Here is a 19,696-nt window from a genome sequence, read left to right on the forward strand (position 1 = left end):
GGAGTATATTCTCCCAGTATTTCACAGGCTTGTCTAAATGTTGTGCAGCAAACTTTAAACGAGCTTCAGCATGCTTTTTCTTCAGTAATGGAGTCTTGCGTGGTGAGCATGTATGCAGGCCATGGCAGTTGAGTGCATTACTTATTGTTTTCTTTGAAACAATTGTACCTGCTAATTCCAGGTCTTTCTGAAGCTCTCCACAAGTGGTCCTTGGACAACTCGTCTGATCATTTTTTTCACTCCTCTGTCAGAAATCTTGCGAGGAGCATCTGGTCGTGGCCGGTTTATGGTGAAATTATGTTATTGCCATTTCCAGATTATGGCCCCAACAGTGCTCACTGGGACATTCAGAAGTTTAGAAATCTTTCAGTAACCAATGCCATCTGTATGATTTGTAACAATAAGGTTGGGAAAGTCATGAGAGAGGTGTTTGCTTTTACCCATCGTGATTCTATTTTTTTTTTTTTTTTTTTTAATGAGACATCAAGGTTTTTTATAGGCCATCAGTTGAGACTGAACCAACTGATATTAATTTGCATTGACAAGGGCATGATTGCTAATTACTGATAGATTTCAGCTTTCTTGGCTTTCCATGCCTTTTGCACCTCCCTTATTTCATGTGTTCAATACTTTTTTGCTGTTTAATTCCATTTTATTACACATAACTTATTTTCTGAACTTATTTGTTTTGGTTTATTTGTATGTATGGATTGCATAGGTTGTTACCAACATGTGGTGAAAATATCATGTCAATAGCACCTTTTATTTACCTAGAAAAATGGTGACGTGTTCAATACATATTTTACCTGCTGTATAATGCACTCACATGCTTCCGGAATGACAACAAGCTCATCACACAAGTTTGAGAATCCACCTTTAGAACTCTTTTATGAATGCCTCTAGATGTAACCCACTCAGCTAAAGGTTCCTTTCCCCGTGTCTGTATGTTAGGAAGGAAAGAGAACAGCGGAGAGCCAGCTGCAATGGCAGCTTGTATATGACAGCCTCCGGGATTATGGAGGACCGGAAATCATTCAGTAGAGGGGCATGCCACCGAAGGTGGCTGTTGGGTTGCCATAGGGGGGAGCAAGAGTTGAGCACACTTGCTTTATAGTTTAAAAATGTTACAGAAAGCATCTGTGGTACATGATTGATTTCTCCTTTGATCCCTCTTAATGAGGTTGTGATTGGGTTTCCTTTATTTCACGAATGTTAACTATACTAGTAGTCTTTTATGTGTAAATATCAGGTACTCAGGTTGATGGGAGGTATTAAAAAAAATCTAAATTCAGTTGTAAGAAAATGCAAACTTAAGAAAAATGCTAGATGCCAGGAAGATGAACACACCAGATACCAGAGTGAAATTCTGCCTACTGTACAGCACCAGTACTACAGTTTTGTTCATATGTTTACATTGAATTCATATAATGTTAGCCAATTATTCTGCTGGTGTATGTCAGATCGCACCTAGCAAAACCTCAAAATCTTTGAAATAAAATAATTTTGGTTGAAGAAACCAAAATCTAACTATATGGTTGCAATCATAAAAACTTCTGTTTGGGGAGAAGTCAACAAGGCCTATGAAGAGAAGATCCGCGCCTACCTTGAAGTATAAGGGCAAATCTCTGCAATTTTGGAGGGGGGGAGGGGGTGAGGTACAGCGGCATAGGGTATTTAGAACTGATGAGTCAGAATCGATGGTAAGGCGAATGCTGCATGTTATCAGAAACTGTTGACGAAAAATTTGCATTCTTAAGCTCAAAAGCTGCACATGGGGCACAGTCTGACTTTCCAACAGGATAATGATCCAAAACATAGGCCACTTTGTCCCTTCAGTGACTGCAGCATAAAATAGTTAAGGTTCTGGAGGGGCCATCATAATCAATGAACCTTAAAATGTTACTAAACTCACAATAGTAAAATCAGACTGTAAATGCAGTAAAGCATGCTTTTTATACTCACTGTGGAACCTAGGAGGTTAATCCTCCACATTGTGTAAAAAGGAGGTTTGATCCTGCCTTCTCTGATCCTCCCCTTCGTTGGTTTCCAATCCATCTGCTGATAGTAGTCACTCTGTACATGCTCAGTTTGGTGTGTCATGCAGCCTTATAGGCCAGTCAGAGCAGAATGAAAACTCCTCCTACAAGCTTTAACCAGTGCTCAGCTGAACACTGATAGAAGTCACAAGACTGCTATGTACTGCTGGTGAGAAAAGGTATTTAGCAGTTCATATTTACTTAAATAATTTTGTGTACTGTAGGAGACCAGATATAGTGAATGCAGGATCCAATGACGTTGAAGGATCTGGGGACTTTTTGCTATCAAGAATGAGGAGCTTTACCATGCGAGACAAAGAGCCTTATTCACAACTATCACAAGAGACTGCAAGCCATCACTGATGCTACAAGATGCAGTACACAATGTTATTTCAGGATCTGCACACTGAATAGAGCCATTTTATTATTTTCCTGTATCACAATAGTTCAGCTATTCTATGCTGCCTAACGCTTGGCCATACATTATACAATCTTCTTGAGAATTTTGCTTTAGATTTACCAAAAAACATATAATATGAGGTCAAACCTAAACAACACTTAAAATTATATCCAATTAGGCAGGCCCTTGCACTACATAGTTGAAGGTAAATCTAAAGGAAATTGGGCAGAAAATTGTGTAGTGTATTGCCAGCCTTAGAGTTGTATTTTGAATCAAATGAACATTAAAAGAAATGTTTGGTCTGTTTTCTTAAAAAAAGATCCACATCTTACAAATTCAGTATGTGAACCTATATCAACAGCTGTATGTAGCATGATATATCAAAGAAGGGCACGCACATTTAGTGTTCTTTCATTCAACCAGGACAAAATACTGACAGATCCCTGCATCAACACAATCTGTCTCGCTGAGACATTGGGGTTCATTTACTAAAGGCAAATAGCATGTGCACTTTTCAAAGTGCAGTTGCTTCAGAGCTTAGTAAATGAACAGAAGGTCTGCTGATTTTCATCATCCAATCACGTGCAAGCAAAAATGCTGTGTTTTATTTTTTTTCCTTGCAAGTGATTGAGTATTCTTTGCAAACTATACTTTGTAAAGTGTACAGTCTTCTTTCCTTTGGGTAAATCAACTTCATTGTATTCTGACAGGGGACTCCCTCCACCCCATTTCCACCAGAATACACTGATCAGTGCTCGCAGCAGTCGCCTGTGAGCGCTGATGGAATGCTAGCTTTCCAGCATGCTTGTATGACACAACCCAATCCTTGAACCAGCTGCTGTTGAACAGACAAATGTACACACGAAAGTCCGCCTGTTCCTGCTGAACCAACTGATTTTTGGCCTGTGTCTACCAGGCCTAACAATGGGATAAATTAGTATTATCATTTTTAGTAATATAACTTACACACCTTTTACAATTTACACACCTTTTGATTGGTTTGCGTTACATCTTTTTTTTGTGCTCAGTATACCCAGAAAATCCCCCAGAGAGGTACCACTTTGTAGTGCCTGAAATAAAGACTACAGAGCAGCTTTGGCTGAGATTGTAGCACTTCTAACAAAACAGCCAATGTGCAGTTCATGGTATTTTTTTTTTCTTTTTTTTTTTTGTTGGGCTTTCTGTCAAAGAAACCCTACATCTCTGCTCAAGGCACACACACAGAGAAGGATGAAATGCCCGAAACTTCAAACATGTATTGCATCTTAATCTAAATCATCTGAATGTTATGAACCAATAGGAGATGTTCAAGAGATCAGTAAGATGTTTATGTAAGATATAAAGAAGAAGAAAGTGGCATAAACCATACATTGCCTGAAATGTTCATCATGGGATAAATAAATAATTCAATTCCTGCTGATTTTCTTCAGAGAGATACGTACTTTCAGTAATGTAAAGTAGCCTTGCATTATGGAATTTTGTCTTTTTCTTAGTCCTATTGCTTGATATACACTGTATTGCCAAAGTATTGGGACACCCCTCCAAATCATTGGATTCAGGTGTTCCAATCACCTCCATGGCCACAGGTGTCTAAAATCAAGCACCTAGGCATGCAGACTGCTGCTACAAACATTTGTGAAAGAATAGGTTGCTCTTGGGAGCTCAGTGAATTCAAGCGTGGTACCGTGATAGGTTGCCACATGTGCAATAAGTCCATCCGTGAATTTTCCTTGCTACTAAATAATCCACGGCCAACTGTTAGTGGTAAAGTGGAAGCAACTGGGAACAACAGCAACTCAGCCAAGAAGTGGTAGGCCATGTAAAATGACAGAGCAGGATCAGCACATGCTGAAGCACACAGTGTGCAGAAGTCGCCGGCTGTCTGCAGAGTCAGTAGCTAAAGACCTTCAAACTTCATGTGGCCTTCAGATTAGCACAACAACAGTGCTTAGGGAACTTCATGTAATGGGTTTCTATGGCCGAGCAGCTGTATCCAAGCCTTACATCACCAAGTGCAATGCAGAGCATCGGATGCAGTGGTGTAAAGCTGGACTCTAGAGCAGATGAGACGTATTCTCTGGAGTGACGAATCATGCTTCTCTGTCTGGCAATGCGATGGACTTGACTTGCTTTATCAGTTGCTAGAAGAAGGGTACTTGCCTGACTGCACTGTGCCAAGTGTAAAGTTTAGTGGAGGGGGGATTATGGTGTGGGGTTGTTTTTCAGGGGTTGAGCTTGGCCCCTTAGTTCCAGTGAAGGGAACTCTTCGAGCGTCAGCATGCCAAGACTTTTTTGGACAATTTCATGCTCCCATTTTTGTGAGAACAGTTTGGGGAAGATCCCTTCCTGTTCCAACATGACTGCGCACCAGTGCACAAAGCAAGGCCCATAAAAACCTGGATGAGTGAGTTTGGGGTGGAGGAACTTGACTGGCCTACACAGAGTCCTGACCTCAACCTGCTAGAACACCTTTGGGATGAATTAGAGTAGAGACTGCAAGCCAGGACCTCTCATCTGACATCAGTGCCTGACCTCAAATGCGGTTTTGGAAGAATGGTCAAACATTCCCATAGACACACTCCTAAACCTTGTGACCCTGATGAAGTCACGACGCACGTGACGCAACGCGTCGGTTTGTCTACTTCCTGGTGACGTATGTCCGGACGCAGTGGCCATATTGGATTCCCCCAGGTGCATGCATATCTACACACAGGCTGGGAAAAACGCCTTTTTATGGAAAGGAGCATGTGAGTGGTTTACTTTGTCACTTTTTACTTTGCCCATTAAAACTTACTACACTATGGAAGGCTTTCTTGTCTTTTTATGAGTTGCATAAGAGAGGAGGAGGAATAAGGAGTCTGCCAGAGGAATACACCACTGAGGTGGTAACTGCTTTGAGGCCCTGTGTGGGTCGAGGAAGGGAGGTGAGCAGGCATTGCTGCCATTTGAAGGAGAGTACTTGCACTTAGAAGTGGAGATCACGTGTGTGTTCCAGCTTAAAGCACAGTCACATGCATGGAATATTTTTTCACCTTTGATATTGTCTTTTTCACTTATGGCATATATTAGTTATGTTTGATTTAGACACCATTGTATGTGGCCAATTATTCTGTTTTCATGTATATATACTTTGTTTAGTATATCTGATTTATGCACTACATATTTAGGTTCTTAATGTGTGATATTTAGCTATTATAGTCATTTCGGTTGACATTATTTTTTCTATCCACTAGAGGGAGTTCACATATTTTTAATATATATAGTGGTCACTTTGATTTACTATTATACTTTATGGAGACACATGATTGTATTCATGAGATACAAGCGCTTCACTAATTTTATGTTTGTTTACCATAAACCTTGTGGACAGCCTTGCCAGAAAAGTTGAAGCTGTTATAGCTGCAAAGGTTGTGCCAACTCAGTATTGAACCCTACGGGCTAAGACTGGGATTCCATTAAAGTTCATGTGCATGTAAAGGCAGGTGTCCCAATACTTTTGGCAATACAGTGTTATCTGTAGCTCTTCAAGCATTGGTGGCTTAGCAATGTATCCCAGATGGTATTGCTATAATCTGCTTATGGTTGCGTAACATTTGTTTCAATGCTCCTGTTTCCTCCAGTGATTAAAAAAAATGCTAGTTGGTTAATTGGCCTAAAAATTGTAATCTTCTCTTGTGGTGGTGTGACTGATAGGACGTTCATGTGTATGCCGTTTTGGAAATATGGACTATTGTGAGTACTACTGTCTCCCCGTGTATAGGACACACGGAATGTGTCCTGGACAGCAGTTACATTTCCCCGATAATTGAGTAGTGGTCCCTTTATTGGGACAGTTTTGGAGACATTTGCTGAGTACTCAGGGGTTTTCACTCATATAGGGTGAGGGAGTATGGAGGAAGTTTGGCTGGAGAGGACCGATTTTCAGTACTCTCTGGATTGATAAGTTCATATTAGGGACTCAGAATTTTGAAGGTTCAAAGAGTTTTTGGTGGGTAGAATTCTCCAAACCCTGACTACCAGGACTCGCCCCAGATAAGGGAGGCTTGAAATACAGCAGAGGGAAATCAGCACCAGTGTCAGTGAAGCAGAGTGGAGTAGCTCACAAGCTATAAGCATGGGTGAACACTCTTGGGAACTGAGACACTTGTTGCTGAACCCCTGCAGTCTGCCTGGCAATACGAAGCACAGAGGAAGCCTAACCCAGTGTGAGAGGAACCAAGAGTTTGGCGGTGAGCCAGTTGTATAGTGCCTCGTTTCACTGGAACTGTAAACCGTTTACTTGATGTTGTGCTAAAGGAAGCTATGTTTGTTACCTGTAACACATAAACACTCAAAAGTGATCCAGTAGCGCATAAATATATACGTGAAAGAACATGTGTAACAAATAATATAAAATGAAAAATAAATACAAGTGTATGGTCCCAAGAAAAGTCTAAAGAATGATCCTTAACAACCAAACGATTCTTCAAATTCCTCAAAGTAACCACTACTTGAAAAAAGAAAATGGTGTTCGCCCTACCAGGTGTACACTCACCAGCAAGTATTGCCTCCTACTCTCATGGTTGGCAAAAATGGCTCAATAGATATCACTCAGTGGGATGAAGGGTCTATCAGTGCCAATATGCTTCCTCTCCTCCACTTTCTATAATCATCTATCCCCAAAAAGGCCGGCAATCTTATCAAGTGATAATGAGTTTCCAATCTGGCGGCATTTAGGGTAGCACAAAGGAATTCCTCCCTCCCCTTAGCACTCCACACTCAGATAAATGGTCATGTAAAAGAAAACAAGAAAGAGCCCAAATGGTACAGTACAAAACACAGCTCCTTTATTGCCAAACATGGACTGCCACTTGCAAGATAAATGAAGATAAAAAGCCCAAAGATGTTGCACTAGGTAAATGCATAAGAGAAAACCGAGCCAGTGCTCTCCCCACCGCCGGATACTCAATCACTGACGCTCCCGCGCCACTTTCCGTTCCGGTCACGTCACCTCCGGTCCCCACAAAGCCACGCCCGATACATTTCGTCACATCCGATTTACTCAGATCCGTTTCATCACGGATGTGACGAAATGTGTCGGGGCTTGGCTGTGTGGCGACCGGAGGTGACGTGACCGGAACCGGAAGTGGCGCGAGAGCATCAGTGATCGAGTATTCGGCGTCGGTGAGAGCACTGGCTCGATTTTCTCTTATGTATTTACCTAGTGCAACATCTTTGAGCTTTTTTATCTTCATTTATCTTGTAAGTGGCAGTCCACTTTTGGCAATAAAGGACCTGTTTTTTGTACTGTACTATTTGGGATCTTAATTGTTTTCTTTTTCATGACCATTTATCTGATAGACCCTTCATCCCACCGAGAGATATCTATTGAGCCATTTTTGCCAACCATGAGAGTGGGAGGCAATACTTGGTGGTGAGTGTACACCTGATACTGGGAACACCATTTTCTTTTTTCACGTGGTAGTTACTTTGAGGAATTTGAAGAAATGTTTGGTTGTTAAGGATCATTCTTTGGACTTTTTTTGGGACTATACACTTATATTTATTTTTCATTTTTATTTTATTTTATTTTTTACACATATTCTTTCACGTATATATTTATGCGCTACTGGATCACTTTTGAGTGTTTATATGTTACAATTGATATATTTTTTGAAGTAGCAGCATTTTGGTTTCATTTATTTGTTCATTTGTAACTTATACATTTCTTACGCATATAGTGCAGTTTTTTATTTTCACATTTTAGTATCATTCACTTAACTTCACATCTGTTTGTTACCTGTTTTTGTAGAATTAATAAAGAACTGTTTTTACAAATGGCTGATGGTGATCTCAGCCATTTAGCCAATGTGCTGCCCTGTGCTGATTAGATGATGTATACTGGTTTGTAGTACCTAAAATGCACTCAAGGGAGCAGCAGTTACAGCTTAAGGTTTTACCAGTGGTCCGTAACAAACAGGATTGTTACATGATATATAAAGTAAGGTTAAGCGAGCGCTATTATAAAATTACAGCTGCTAGAACACGAAAAGGTACCATAAAAACCTCTAAAACAATCATAAAAGGCAGTGCAGCACTGTTAAATGAATGTGCAATAAGTCCAATAAAACAAAATGAATAATATCTCTTATTTCATAAAGTGCAAATCGTGCAGATAATGCCACAACACTTCACCATAGATGCAATAAATATAAAGTGCGGAAAATACACATAAAACCACAAATGAGTGGTTACAGTGGCAAGTGTGTGAGAACAAGTCCAAACAATAAACTTGAAGATCGTAGCGGATCTCAGCTTAAGGTGCTCTATTCCTCTAAATCAGGAGTGACAAACGATGTGACTGAAAATAAGTGAATTACGCACTCACCAGATGTGCGCTATAATTACGCATTTGAGATCACTTTTGTCTCATCCGGTCAGCCAGATCGATCACTCCCAGGTATGGTCAGGTTCTTGCTCCTGTTCCTTTCAGGGTCCATCAAATGGTATCACTGCTTCAGGACACTTCTAAATTGGCTTCTGCGATTTGTGGGACTCACAGAAAGCCCGAGAATAATGCCACATGGCGTGATACTGCATTCAACAGGGTATTTATTCCAGATAAGGTGCAATACAAACAAGGCGAAATAAACTGAAGACAACAGACCATGTGTAAAAAGATGGTCGCCAGCGGCGGTGTGATGTCAGGATGCTGTAGCAGCTTACCCTGACGCGTTTTGTGCAAAGCATTTAGTCATAGGGTGCAGGTAGGTGTGAAAGCCTGCACCCTATGACTAAGTGCTTTGCACGAAACGCGTGAAGTGGTGAAGTGTTGCGGCATTATCTGCACGATTTGCACTTTATGAAATAAGATATATTTTTAATTTTGTTTTATTGGACTTATTGCACATTCATTTAACAGCGCTGCACTGCCTTTTATGAGGATTGTTTCGTAATGCACCATGTATCTCAGATACCTATCGTTTTTAGTGGAACATTTTCAAAGAGATACAAACACAGAAAACATGAAGGGATGCTGTGCAACAGAGTTCAGGCTATATTCATAAGAAAGATAAATATGTTTGTAATGGAGAACAGTGAACATAGGATGTCATTTATAAAATACATAAAATATTTATGTAGTAATTAATAATCGAGAAATTTCTTGGATTTTCGGGAGGCTATCAATTCTATAAATCAGACTATTACAGAGTTTAATGGGTTTGTGTTATGAAATATTCATGCTACTTTATGAGGAAAGAACAAAGAGAGGGCGCACAGGCCTAGTGCATTACCATAAAAAATGTTTAATAAGAAAATAGGTGTTGTACTCAAAAAACGACAATAAAGTCAAGGCACATCATAAAAGAACAGCTGGATCAACACCGCGCTGAGTAACAGTCCGTAATGGGGAATGTAGACATCCAATAGGCTGACGCGTTTCGAGGACTTGCCTCTTCCTCAGAGTCCTCGAAACGCATCAGCCTATTGGATGTCTACATTCCCCATTACGGACTGTTACTCAGCGCGGTGTTGACCCAGCTGTTCTTTTATGATGTGCCTTGACTTTATTGTCGTTTGTGAGTACAACATCTATTTTATTTCTTATTAAACATTTTTTATGGTAATGCACTAGGCCTGTGCGCCCTCTCTTTGTTCTTTCCTCATAAAGTAGCATGAATATTTCATAACACAAACCCATTAAACTCTGCAATACTCTGATTTATAGAATTGATATAATTGGATTCCCCCGGTCTGTTGAGGGCAGCAAGGTGTGCATGTTCCAGGACATTCTTAATGTGGTTGCAGCGTGCATCGAGTCCATCCCCAAGCGCAGGAGCATTTGTGTTTGCTGATTCATGCTACTTTGGCTGATACCTTCATAACCCATGTCCAAGTTTATGTATGCCGCCTTACAGTACCTGAAATGCCCAGTAGCAAGCAACATTTTCATTCATGCTCTACTACCATTCATTATGAAAACAGAATAATAAATGTACAGTTCATGTACTATGTTTCATATCAGATAGTATGAGAATATCTCAGCACCTTTCCCAAGGGTAGGTTTTATTATAGGGGACAAAACACACAAAACATCTGAGAGTGCAAGACAACAGTATCTAAAACATATAACGGCATTAGAAACGTATAAGACAGTCACAAAAAATGAGAAGTACAATGTGCAAAACATGGAGATTGTTGAAATGTTTTTTAGGGCAGAACATCTGCAGCAACTTATTGGGCAGAAAAAAGAGCTTGTTTTAAACTTTTATATTTTTTAATTTTATTTTATAATTAAGTCTTTTAATTGGTACATTAGAGCATTTGGCTCGTTTTTTTATTGTAGAATGACGAATGCACAAAAAAAAAATTGTTCTGTAAATTCTGTAATTGTATCTAGCAATTGCAGTAGTAAGCAAGGGCACTCTGCTATCTTTAGACTACAGTGGCATCTGTACTGCCATCTGCAGACAAAAGCTGTATTTTGTCAAGGAATCCTGTAGGCTGCATGTGATAACTATGCCATAGCTAACCTAGAGATCATGTAATCGGGAACTACTCTAATTAGTTCCTGATCATTAATGTGAAGATGCTTGGACGTCCTCTAAATGCATCTCTAATGGAAACGCCAACTCCTACTTTTTTGTACTCCAGTAAGCTGCAGACTGGGTCCTTCCCTGCAGCTTACAGAAGCTGCAGGGAGGGCACTGACCTTGCTCACAGCTCACTGAAGTACAAAAACGTGGCAGTTTGGAGTGTGGGATATAGATCAGTTTGGAGGACGCCCAAGCACATCTCTACTGAAAATTATGAACTCCCCTCTGTCCAATGTGTTCTGGATCACTGACTGGCTAGACTATTGAGACCCGAATCAGGATCACAGTTCTGGAGCCTACAGCTCAAAAGTCAGCAACTTCAGCTTTCATATTTCTAAATTCACTTTTTTTTTACATCTGCATTTAGAAGCAAAGTAAAAGTTCTCCCACTGCAGTATAGGCAGTGCTGCTAGCAGTACATGGGGGTGTACTAATTATACCTATGTATACTCTGCCAATGTCGAGTACTGTATCTGTTCAGGCACTACTACATTTGATTAACATGGAGTACCTGTTCGTGTTAAAACTGCTCACATATCTTTCCAGACCCCAACTATAATTGAGCAAACTGTGTCAGCAGCTTAGCATATCGATACAGTAAACCTGTGGGCAGGCTATGGATGCTCAACAACTTAAATATTACTATAATATTACCAAGTAGAAAACGAGCTTAAAAACAAGATCTCACGGGCCTTTGTAGCTGCAGGCATTGTGGAACAATTCATGCATACTTTTTCCAGCAGAAGCACTGAAATTGTCATTCATAGCAGCTCAGCTCAAAGTGCTCCCACCTCCCAGAACACCTGATCTTAACCATAATCAGATATAAAGTAGCAAAACCCAGGTTCTCCACAAAGATGGCTGCCTACACCCCCAGTGACACCATGCAGAACAAGGCATATTAAGTCAGCAATGGGGAGCATACCAGCTGCAAAGAGACCGTGGACTATACCGTAGACTAAGCCTTTGTCCTTTGCTTGCCTTTATGGGGCACATCTTCCAGTTAAGATCCAGTTTAAAAGGTGTCAGCTGCTGTATTTTTACAAAAAAATACCCTTCATAATATGTGTGCAAGGAGTATAAATCTCCAAAGCAACTTCAAACTGTTTCCATTGTGTAAAGTATATAGTTTGTCATAAAATGTTATATCCAGACTGTATCTTTTTATGTTACTCAGTGTAGAGACAATAACTGATGAATTGCTATGTAATGACTATTGAATGTTTGCTTCTGCCAGAAGCTCAAGCAGCATATGTGCCTAAAATTCTGTATTCCCTGTGAGACATTCCTTTCCATAAAGTTAAATTTAGGATCTGATTCATCAGGGTACCTGAAATAACTTCCTACTTGATGACTATATCAGTGGAATATATCCATGTAACACTGTAATACCAGCAGAGTGTTATTAGAATGACAAAGTGTTTATATATTTTATCATTGTCCTCTTTTATTAGCTCGCTACACTCTTTGTTTCAGGAGTAAATGTAGATGGTGGTGCTTCTATTTTGGGTACATTGACAGTTCCATAATGTGCCCTTCTTTTGCAGTACATTGTTTAAAGTTTATATAAACGCCAACAATTAACTTCTCTCATTTTCTCCCTTTTGGTCCATTAGATATGCCATTAAAAACAATTATTCTTGCTGTTCAATAAGTGCAAAAAAATACTTCTGGATCCACAAATCCAATGCTGTCGTGCACTTTGCAGTGTTAAATCAGGCTGTGTTATCAGCCCAGTTCGGTTTACCTATATATGAACTACAGAACATCTCCCCCTTTGTTATGTTGATGACGAGAGGGGAAGGTGTTCTTTAGTCTTAAAGCAGTTCCTATCCTAAGGTGACAACTCTTGATAGCAACTCATAGATACAGCATATTGAGTGATCGCTGTCACTTTAGGACACAAAGTATAGGCAGGATACTTGGTGAAAATAAAGGTAGTGTTGTTGCTTTTTGTCTTACCCATACTGTTTGATGTATCCATAGCCCTGCAAGCATGGTGGTTTAGCAATGTGTCCTAGATGGAATGTCTGTGTTCTTCCCGTGGTTGTGTGTTCCTCTCTGAGCTCTGGCTTCCTCCAATGATTAAAACAATGCTGGTTGGTTAAGTGGCATAAAAAACAGAAATTTCTCTTGTATAGGTTTGACTGATAGGACATTCATGTTCGCATATGCACATGTCCTCTGTCAAGGTCCTCATTTAGATTTTGTTGGTGCTATACAAATGTAGTCCTTATCCCTTATTCCAGCTTTTCAGTGGTTAGATGTGCTGGCTGTATTGGGTTTTTTTTTTTTCATTTTATTTATTTTACCTGGTAATCCTGCCAGTAACATACTTTCTGATCTAGGGGCACTAACTGTACAGTATTTGTGGGGGAGCAACATTGCCACCCTAGGCTGCTTTCCCTGATTTGGACTGCAAACACTCCATTACGTAGGAGGGGTTGTGTAGTTCAATGATTCTCAACTTCCGGGCCATGGCCCAGCTCTGGGAGGCAGCTTCTTTCCTGCTAGGCCGTTAAATATGCAGTTTGGCTGCTCTGATGCCATGCGCCAGCTATTATACATCTGGACATTGCTGTTCTTCCTACAGTTTCTAGCCTGGACCTACAAGCTGTGGTCAACTGTTGGTAGTAGCCGCATCATTTGGTTCTGCCCTCAGCCCGTTACCTCCAACGGCAGGTGCAGGAGTTTTGCCTTAAGTATCTAACACTTTAGGTAAGAAATTGAAGAAGAGGACTACAGTCTGCAAAGTTTGCAGGGGTGAGCAGTGTTAGAAGAGATTTGCAGGGTGAATGGTTTTGGATGGAGGTGACAGGGATGTGCTATGTTGAAAGAGGAAGCAGCGGTGAGCTGTGTTGGAACAGGGTAGCAAAGGGTGCAGAAGTGAGCAATGTTGAGCAGAGGGGTGCAGGGGTGTGTAGTACTGCAAAAAGGGTTCATGGCTGGGGGGTGCACGTTTGCTGTGTCTTGAAAGCTGGGTGTCATAGCTCAGAAGGTCTGCACTAGGAACAAAATACTGTACTCTCACAATGTGAGGACATCCCTTATTCTATATTATACTGTCAGAGATTATGATGTATTGGAGACGGTGGGCTCAGGAACAACATTTTCCAGGTGTCATGTACTACACCATACATTAACTTACCTCGCATTGCAAGCAAATGGATATAAGAAATAATTGTATGTATCAAGTACCGTATTTTTCGCTCCATAAGATGCACCTGACTATAAGATGCACCTAGGTTTTAGAGGAGAAAAACAAGAAAAAGATATTCTGAACCAATGGACTGCAGACACAGTATAGGAGATGACCAGAGACTGCGAACACAGTATAGGAGTTGACCAGAGACTGCGGACATAGTACAGGAGATGACCAGAGACTGCGGACATAGTAGAGGAGATGACCAGAGACTGCGGACATAGTAAAGGAGATGACCAGAGACTGCGGACATAGTAAAGGAGATGACCAGAGACTGCGGACATAGTAAAGGAGATGACCAGAGACTGTGGACATAGTACAGGAGATGACCAGAGACTGCGGACATAGTACAGGAGATGACCAGAGACTGTGGACACAGGACAGGGATGACCAACAGACTGCAGACAGTACAGGGATGACCAACAGACTGCGGACACAGTACAGGGATGACCAACAGACTGCGGACAGTACAGGGGATGACCAACAGACTGCGGACAGTACAGGGGATGACCAGAGACTGCGGACAGTACAGAAGATGACCAAGAGACTGCAGACAGTACAGAAGATGACCAAGAGACTCCAGACAGTACAGAAGATGACCAAGAGACTCCAGACAGTACAGAAGATGACCAAGAGACTGCAGACAGTACAGGGGATGACCAAGAGACTGCAGACAGTACAGGGGATGACAAAGAGACTGCAGACAATACAGGGGATGACCAAGAGACTGCAGACAATACAGGGGATGACCAAGAGACTGCAGACATTACAGGGGATGACCAAGAGACTGCAGACAGTACAGGAGATGACCAAGAGACTGCAGACAGTACAGGGGATGACCAAGAGACTGCAGACAGTACAGGAGATGGCCAAGAGACTGCGGACCTTTGGGGAGGGAGGGGGAGCGGGTACCTAAATTTGACAGGTACCCACTTCCGCGGAGTTGTCCTCCCTTTGGTGCGGGCACCCGACTGTGCCGGGTGCCCACTGCGCATGCGTGAGAAGCGCTGCGCTTTGTGAATGGCCCGGCATCTTCTGGGACCTGCCATGTGTCCCAGAAGATGCCGGACCATTCACAAAGCGCAGCGGGTACCCGGCTGTCACAGCCAGGTGCCCACACTAAAGATGTCGGCGCGGGAAAACTGCACAATGCTGGACCGAGGAAAAGGTAAGGTCCTGCTGCAGAGAAGAGCTGAGCGGCCGGCCCGGTATTCTGACACAGTGGCGTTGGCAGAAATACCGGACCGGCCGCTCCATAAGACAGACTGACATTTTCCCCCCTTTATTGGGGGGAAAAAAGTGCATCTTATGGAGTGAAAAATACGGTAATTAGTGACTCCTTTAAAAATAATATCCTGCATTTTCATTGGGACAAAGGTATTCTTTAATATAGGCCTGCCCTAGCCAGTTTTTGCCGTTGTCATTTTCAGAGTAGAAAACAGATGTGCACAGAGAGCTGTAAATCACGATCTAATTATTCCCTGACACTATGAATGAGAAGCAGTCCCAGTGTGTGACAGCCGCTAATGGAGAGGAGCTGCAGTGATGTCACTACCACTCTTTAAAATGGAAAGAGCTGCTACACATATTTACTGAGAATGGCCTGAGTCAGTCTCATTGTGTGAAGTTGCCCCTGAATCAGTTCTTCACTGACAGGACAGTAGACTGCTTAGTATCTAAAGCAGAAAATCTTGAAGGTGAGAGACGATTGTCCCAAATCTTATCGCTCTGTTGGTATTTAAAACCGTTGTAGTTTCAGTAAAACATTTTTCTGTGGAAACAAACAGAATTTTCCATTACCAAATATTTCACATGACACTCCAGGCAAGATCAGGCGCCATACTGCACAATCACATTTCAGATGCCGGCCTGGCTCACCTCCACCCAAGAAATCACCTGTATCAGCAATGGGAACGCCACACATTGATATGAAAAATAATCTTCCTTTATTAAAATATTCAGCAGGCACACGTTCTATTCTGACATGTTTCACGCTAGGCACAAAGCTTTTTAATAAAGGAAAATTATTTTGTATCTCAGTGTGCAACATTTCCATTGCTGATACAAGTGAATTTCCAATTAGACATATGAAGGTGCTATGCCCGGGGCCCAGAAAAAGGAAATACAATTACAAAGGGTTCCTTGTAACCTCCTACCAATTTACCATAGAGGGCTGGGCTGTGGAACTATTTTTGCCACCTTGCACTGTAATAAAACTGCCACTTTTGTCCGAAATGCATTCCTGAGCTGCCCCAAAAATGGTCACTACATCGAGCCCACCAAATCTCTAAAACTAGCAGTACAAGGACCCGTATGATCCTGCCCTATTCTCACCATCATGGATCTCTTCGAGATGCAAACCTCCCCTTGATATTACCATTGTGTCTTGGTGAAAAGTTTCATTTCCATCTTTGATTTAAAAAAACAACACGTTTAGCAAATAACTACATTGTTTAACTTGAGATGGTGTGATAAAACCAATATTATTACTCATTATACTTAAACTTTAATAAACAAATCTATAAGCTTAGTGCCAATTACTATTTTTCTCATGAACAAATCCAAAAAAAAATAAAATTCAAGGGTAAACAAATTCACATTAAATAAAAGAGATCCTTTAAAGGACTGCTTGCAGGCAATTCAAATTCACAATGAAAGACCAGCCGTATACCAACAAACTAGCGCTCAACAAAATTTTATTGCTCCAGAGCTAATAGCAGTGTGATCTCAGATGGGGCTTCTGTGCGCATGGTTCTGGGAGTTTTATTTGAGCACTTGACGTTCAGTGAGCAGCCTGTTTTTCATTGTGTATTTACAGAAAGTACCTGTTGATCTTTCCATAATTTCAATGTACTTGTCGCTTCCTGTGAACTGAAAATAAAGAAAAGACAATGTTATTATTCTTTTGGAAAAATCTAGTGCAGAATTTCTCACCTAGAGTTTCATGGAACCCTCTGGGTTCCTCGAGAGGTTGCTAGGAGTTCCTTGAGCAATGTTCAATTTCTGCCTCTTAGATGAATAACCACTGACAGCATTTAGCTTTCAGCTATCTGTAAGGGGTGTTTCTTCACCATGACCAGAAATCTAAGAAGCATTCTTCCCAGTGACCATTGCAATAATGTAACATTAGCTTTAGCCACAGTAATTATGAGCAGGGGTTCTCTGTAACCAGAAAGTTATTTCAAGGCTCCTCCATGTTAAAAAGGTTGAAAAAGGCTTGTCTAGTCCAGTTGATACACCATGTAATGGAGTTGAAGCCAGGTTGTTTAACAACCATGGCTGCCCCCATAACAAAATCGAGAAAAAAGCTTGGACAGACAGAAAGTATGTTAGTTACAGCATTATAGTGAGAATAAGGCAGAAATCTGAAAAAAAGAAAGCTAATGCAGCCACTACATCAAAGGTAAGCTGCAATATATTTCTTGCTTTTGTGTTCATCTGTGCTTGAAAGGAGACATTCACCTTTGTGAACATGTTACATATTACACCTGTATTTAGGGTGTAAACATGTTCAGCATCTGCCACCTCTCCCTCCAATAAGCACCCTCACCCCCCCTGCACCTGCTGTCACAATTACAAAAAGAGTGCGTCCATGTGAGGCTCCACCCATGTGTTTGTGTCACGCAGTTCTGTGAATGAATGTACTACAAGTACCGTCATTCCTGTAGATCTCAACTACTAGGACACTGATGAGCACTCTGGTAGTTCGTGATTTTCTTGTCATTCAGTAACTGCCTGCCCATACCGAAGGTACGGGATGACCGCTACATGGGCAGTCTACAAGAGCCTGCCACTGCACCCGTGATCTGCTGATCGTAGGTACAATGCTTTACAGGCTCCCGAGGAGGAAAAAAAAAACGCATTTTTTCACCTGCAAAAAAAGTGTATTTAATATTTTTTTACAAGGTGAACTTATCCTTTAAAGGCACATTACAACTTCTGTGACTTCATGTCATGCAGTAAAATAGTAGTTTCAGATTTAGTATGGAGTGCCACAGTGTTGGATTCTGAAAGACTCTCCAACTAGTTAATTGCTTCTTTCAGAGGCAACATTTTGATGGTCTTTGTTACAAAGTGCATTAATCACAATGAATGTTTTTGTGATCAGTCAGATAGCCATTTCATGAAGCCATTATTTATGTCCGGAAGCTTTGCTGAGAAAATATAGTGTATGCAACCTCCGATCAATATAATATAGCATCTTCCAGCGGCTCATGTTAGATGAAATGACACCCTGCAGGGTACTTGAAATCTTCTCCGTGACAGTGATGTCAATGGCAGCGTCTGTTTTTCTTTAGAAATTGAAAAATTTAACACTGTTTTAAATGAAGCTCAAGCTTTGTTAACCTCTTCCAATGTCTCTACGTATTGAAAGGCTATTAGAAATCTTTTATTTCAAACTCCTACATTTCTGTTCTTGGAATGTTTTAAACACCCCTTTTTCTTTTAGAATCATACATGTTTAAAGATGAGAGCCAAATGAGACATTGAGGTTGGTGCAGAGCTTTTCGGTCCATGTAGCAAGACCAGTCACGTGTGTTTCCTTCAGTGGTGACTCATCTACCTTACACTGTTTTGGAGCAAGGGGAGGTGTCTTCATGGCACTGGCATAGATACATTCTAGAAAATAGGATTTAAATAGTACAAAGTAAAATGTTGAAAGGATAAATGTAGTGTATATTTAAATGTATGGTATATTTGATTTATTTAAATTGCAGTTGTGATTTGTTTTTTTTTTCCCTAAAACATGGAGATACATTGACAGAGTTGAATTGAAGCAGATTTTATATAGAATGCAAGCAATCATTTTTCCTCTTTATTCTGGCATTAGCCCTCTAGGAGTCTATTCCACGAGTTGATTGAATTTTAGGCATTTAAGATGCTCACAGAAAACCCAAGGCTGTAATCTAAAGGAAAACGTTCATGTATAACTGTTGGACATCATATGTCATCCTCGGGATAATGCCTGTGACTGCAGGCATCATCTTCATATCAAAACATTCAGTAGCTGATGTTCTTTCACGTAGATGTGATTTGAGTGGCTATACAGCCGCTCAATCACTTCTATAGGAGACAGAAGGTGGTGCCCCCTCCTGCCACAGTCGCTTTTTCTTGGCTCTCCTGTCCCATCAGGGGGTCTGGGACTGCTCTGACCAGCGGCATTGACTTCAGTACACAGAGAGAGAGGAAATGATGATGTTCCTTCCTCTCTGTGAGATCAAAAGCTGGAATAGACAAGAATTGTGTCACTTCTGGTTTTGGATCTTTGTTTACAAGCCATATTAGTGGTTTGTACAATCATCTGATCAAATCAATCTCAGTTTGATCAGATACTTTGAAGGCCAGAGGAGACATCTGGGTTCTAATAGACTCCAGATCTCTCCATAAAGAGGACCTGACATCCTTATTGCTATCACTAGGAATCTTGTTCAACCCTTGTGATAGCAATAAAGTTGATAAAAAAAATACAGGGACAGTGTTA

The 19,696-nt window shown here is 41.0% G+C and overlaps 1 protein-coding gene across 1 annotated transcript in view; it reads left to right on the top strand.

Annotated features, from left to right (window-relative positions):
* STK3 (serine/threonine kinase 3) overlaps positions 1-19,696 on the top strand; it is a 288,476-nt gene that overhangs the window by 257,115 nt on the left and 11,665 nt on the right. The gene's annotated exons all lie outside the window — the stretch shown is intronic.

The sequence above is a fragment of the Staurois parvus genome, unplaced genomic scaffold (genome assembly GCF_062004578.1).
Source record: "Staurois parvus isolate SC_StPar_1 unplaced genomic scaffold, SC_StPar_1.0 ptg000052l, whole genome shotgun sequence".
Classification (NCBI taxonomy): domain Eukaryota; kingdom Metazoa; phylum Chordata; class Amphibia; order Anura; family Ranidae; genus Staurois; species Staurois parvus.